The sequence below is a fragment of the Bidens hawaiensis genome, unplaced genomic scaffold (genome assembly GCF_021521415.1).
Source record: "Bidens hawaiensis isolate Kalapana, Puna unplaced genomic scaffold, B.hawaiensis_p1.1 tig00030218_1, whole genome shotgun sequence".
Classification (NCBI taxonomy): Eukaryota; Viridiplantae; Streptophyta; class Magnoliopsida; order Asterales; family Asteraceae; genus Bidens; species Bidens hawaiensis.
The window spans coordinates 15,538-19,995 of record NW_027495029.1 but is presented as its reverse complement, the minus strand read 5'-3'; the positions used below and the strand labels follow the sequence as shown (position 1 = coordinate 19,995).

General features: G+C 31.6%; 1 pseudogene across 1 annotated transcript; it reads left to right on the top strand.

Annotated features, from left to right (window-relative positions):
• Positions 1 to 1,119: 1,119 nt before the first annotated feature.
• Positions 1,120 to 4,458, top strand: LOC143580080 (uncharacterized; annotated as a pseudogene). The gene is made up of 2 exons (XR_013143580.1): positions 1,120 to 1,607; positions 3,758 to 4,458. The product of XR_013143580.1 is annotated as an uncharacterized LOC143580080 (transcript).

The following is a 4,458-nucleotide window of genomic DNA, read 5'->3' as shown; positions in this document are numbered from 1 at the left end:
CACATAATTGTTGTCTTTCTCACATCTCATGCAAAGCACATGTCAGTTCTCCCATCGTTTTAGAACGTCCATAACTTTTATATACGATGTATTTTTAAAAAATCACCTTAATAATGAGCGTTTTTTTATCTTTAACATAAGTTTCATATTGTTATAAAAAAAAATTTAAAAATTAGTTGGTTTTTTTATACATTGTGTTATAGGTTGTAGGCATTGTGTTTTTTTCTTTATTGTGTTTTATCCAATTATGTTTTAGCATAGTGTTTTTTTCTTTGTGTTTTTTAAATTGTGTTATACAATTGTGTTTTTCATTGTGTTTTTATCATTGTGTTTTTTTTTCATAAGGTTTTTCCATTGTGTTTTTTTTTACGAAATTTCCGGAGACTATTCCGGCGAGGTGGTGGTGGCGGTGGGCTATGGAGGGGTGGTGGTTGTAGGAGATGAGTGAAGATGTAAATGAGTTTTTGAAATTAATGTAAGTGGGTTTGAGATTAAAGGAATTGGGTTTTCAATATTAAAATAGTAGACTAAAATACCATCATTTTTAATCTTAGGAAAATTAAACTTCTTATTTGAACATTACCCAATATAATACTTGTAATTTGAAAATGTACTTATAATAATAAGAAATCTCCATAATCAGTTAAAAATAATTTTGGTTATCAATAATTAATGCATATCAGACCTAGAATGCATTTATTATATAATAAATCATAATTAATGAATTAATGAATAAATCTTTGGGTATAAATAAGGAGAGACATGATAAATTTAAAAACAAAAGTATTACAACATTATGAATTATTATGTTTCCTTAAATTTGTTTAGGATTAGGTCATATACATCCAATCAGTTTATGAGTTATAAACATTAAATCTGGGTTCACCAGAATAAAAAATTAAAATGAATTTTAAGTTATTATACTAGAAAGAAATTATAATATGGTTTGGTATTTATAAAAATCAAAAGAATTAACCAGTAACGAGAGACCAAGTGACAAAAAAATATTTTGGGTGTAAATTAGTCTTTCAAAAAAATTGAAAAGTAAATAGAAAGATTTTTAATTGAATATACCTCTAAATGGTTAAAGAATAAATCGGTTGATATAATTAGAAAAAAAAATTAGTTAAATATAGGTTAATAATTAAAAATATATTGTATTGTTTTCATTATTCCTAGGTATTTATAGAGTGGGTGCTCTAGACTAGGGTGCATAAAGCAACACCGTTGTTTTCTCTTCTTAAATCCCCAAAACAACCCACCTTCATCATGGTTGTTGATTCCATCACTCAAACAAACAACGTCAGTGTTACAGAACCCACCTCATCGGTACTCACTACAACCACTCACTTGACTGCCGATGCCAGAATTGAAAAAGCATGGGCGCATTGGAAGAGTCTCGGTGAGCCTAAGCTAATTGTGGCACCAACAACGTCGTTTTTAGGATTTGATTGTAAACATAATGTGCTATATTTGATACCCGTGGTTTGAGATTTACAGGAAGATCGGCCGTTGTTTGTTCAGTTTTGTGCCAATGATCCAGATACTTTGTTGGAAGCGGCACGCAGGGTGGAACCTTATTGCGATTACGTTGACATTAATTTGGGGTAAGTTGTTTACAAATCTTCTTGTGTGTTGAGTTGTATACAAACTTAAATGGGGCTAGGCCTGTTTACGGACCGGAAGAACACGTATGTTTGATACATTATTTTTTTAAAACAACTAATTTGAAAAATATATTTTTTATTATTTGTTTTTTTAGTTTGTAGGTTTTATCTATTTTTTTCTTAAACAACTAATTTGGATCACTGATGGCCGAGTAGAGGAGACCACATTTAGGAGGAAACTCACTAAATGTGAGAAAACCTCATGGCCTAACCTCAACCTTCCTATTTTTTTGTAATTTTCTCACATGTGGTATGTTTCCTCCCAAATGTGGTCTCTGCAACTTAACATATCAATAATCCAAATTAGCTGTTTAGGAAAAAAAATAATATAAAGTAAACCTACAAACTAAAAAATACTAATAATTAAATATGTATTTTTCAAATTAGTCGTTTATAAAAATAAATGTATTTATAATAAATTAAAAGAAATTAATATAATTTATTATAAAAAAATTAAACATTAAAAAAGAAAAACGTGAGTTGTCAATTAGTCAAAGTAGAATATTGTTTACTCTTGTCGTTTGAAATGACAGATGTTAGACGACACTTGCTATTTCAAATTGCAGATGTCTGTCAAAAGGCTTTTTGACTTATAGGGGTAGGCTATATTAGGTAGCGTGATCCGTCAGTCAAAGTGGTAGATGAGACACAGTGAGATCCGTCATTACAAATGACAGATCACAAGAAAAATGTCATACTTCCGTCATTTCAAATGACAGAACACATGCTAATGGTCCAACTCAACAAACAAAAACTGACATAACCTAAAAATAGTTAAAGATCCTCAATTTCAAATGACGGATCAATTAAAAACCCTTATTACCCTTTCTCTCTTTAAAACTATTTCAACCTTCTAAAATTTTCTATTTTAAAATTTTTTTATGTATGCACATGTGGATGTTTGAAGAAGGTACGTAAGTACTAAGTATTAACAAAACATATATAAGTTTTGTCAATTAAAGCTATGATGGCACTTCGTTTTGTGAAATCTGAAAGTTTTATATTCTACCCGTCTCATTAAAAATGTCATTGTTTGAAAAACACAAATGTTAAGATAGATTAAATGATTACATTTTTTTGCTTATCAAATAACAATAATGTTCTTGAAAATTGGGTCCAATAATATTGTTTATTAATGCTAGTTGTATGTGTTTAAGGATAAACTTAGAAATTGACTAATACATTTTGAAATGTAATGTGACAAATAAAAAAGAAAATATGGACATTTTTAATGGGACAAAGGAAGTAGTATTTAGTTATTTACGTAAGGACTATGACAAAAGCTAATACATCTGTGTCAACGTGAATGAAATTCAAGCATACCATGTTTGTCACAGTAGATACCTAGGTAGCGTTTAATATACAAGAATGACATGAGAAATTGAATGATTCATTATGTGGGAATGAAAAAAATAGTGTTTGGTTGCTCAATAGAATGAAATCATCCGTTACACATGAAATCTCATTTCATCAAAATCATTCATTATCATCCCTTTTTTTTCATTCTATTCCCCCTCACCCTACTTTATCAACACCACCACCATCTAACAACCACCACCACTACCATTGCCACCACCACTACCTGACCACTACCGTCGCCATTTCAGTTTTTTTTCTTTTGTAAAAAAATATATTTTGGGATTGGAAATTTTTATTATTTCTATTTCATTCCTATAATTTGTTTTTTGATACCAAACAACATAAAGTAATTATTAATTTTATTTTTATAGGTTAACCAAACAAGACAAATGAATGATAATGATTCATTTCATTTATTTGTTCATTTCATTCTTTCTCTTATTTCATTCCCTCTTCATTCTATTTCTTTCAACCAAACATACCTCTACCACACACACATACATTTATATAGTATAAACAAAGGATATTGGCATAAAAAGTAGGCATCTCCGGTTAAGTTATTAGTTGCTTGTGTCGAGCTATGGGTTACCGAAATCGATGTTACTAGTGTCAACCATGCTTTGTTTATTAGTTTAAGATGTCAACTTACCAGACACGTTATAATTATAGTGTTTTAACTATGTTGGAGCAGCTATAACTTATATTGTTGCATATCTATCTTCCATTTATAGGTGCCCACAGCGTATTGCGAAACAAGAATACTATGGAACTTTTTTAATGGATAACCTACCTCTCGTGAAGTCATTGGTTGAAAAACTATCTCAAAACCTAAGCGTTCCCGTCTCTTGCAAAATCCGAATCTTCCCAGATTTACAACACATTAAACTAAGCAAAAATGTTAGAAGATGCAGGATGTTCACTTGTTGCAGTACACGGGCGCAAACGCGATGAAATAGATTTTAAAAATATCAGGGCAAACTGGGAAGCGATACGCGCAGTTAAAAACGCTCTTCGAATACCAGTTCTGGCAAACGGAAACATACGTCACATGGATGATGTGAAACGTTGCTTACAAGAGACGGGTGCTGATGGGGTGCTTTCAGCCGACACCCTTCTTGAAAACCCGGCTTTGTTTGGTGGATTTAGGACCGTGGATTGGGTAACAGATGGTGAAGAGGGTGTTCAAGATGCTCAACTGGATCAAGCTGACTTGGTTGTTGAGTATTTGAAGCTTTGCAAAAAGTATCCGGCTCCATGGAGGATAATTCGGGATCATGTTGATAGGATGTTAGGGGAATGGTTTCGGGTTCATCCACATGTTAGAGATGATTTTAATGCGCAAGACATACTCAGTTTTGAGTTTCTTTACGGTATGGTCGATCGACTTAGAGAGCTTGGTCTATCAAGGCCTCTTTATGTCAAGAATACTTGA